Consider the following 203-nt stretch of genomic DNA (forward strand, 5'->3'; position numbering starts at 1 on the left):
ACCTTGATTTGAAAGGATTAAAAGGAAAAGCCTTGTAAAACTCGATTTGGTTTTGAAAATGGTTTTGATAAAGCAAGAAACGTCGAGAGTAGGCCGATTGTCACTTTGGTTAAGTGTGACCCTTGTGCATAAGTGAGCCCTAGCTAGAGAAACTTTGGGTCTTCGACGGGCTGTTAGACATGGTTGGGGCCATAGTCTGTGAT

General features: G+C 42.4%; 1 long non-coding RNA gene across 2 annotated transcripts in view; it reads left to right on the top strand.

The window, feature by feature from the left end:
• LOC110425405 (uncharacterized) overlaps window positions 1–203 on the top strand; it is a 2286-nt gene that overhangs the window by 1202 nt on the left and 881 nt on the right. The gene's annotated exons all lie outside the window — the stretch shown is intronic.

This window comes from Theobroma umbraticum, unplaced genomic scaffold, assembly GCF_002168275.2.
Source record: "Theobroma umbraticum cultivar Fairchild unplaced genomic scaffold, ASM216827v3 scaffold_81.0, whole genome shotgun sequence".
In the NCBI taxonomy this organism is placed as follows: Eukaryota; Viridiplantae; Streptophyta; class Magnoliopsida; order Malvales; family Malvaceae; genus Theobroma; species Theobroma umbraticum.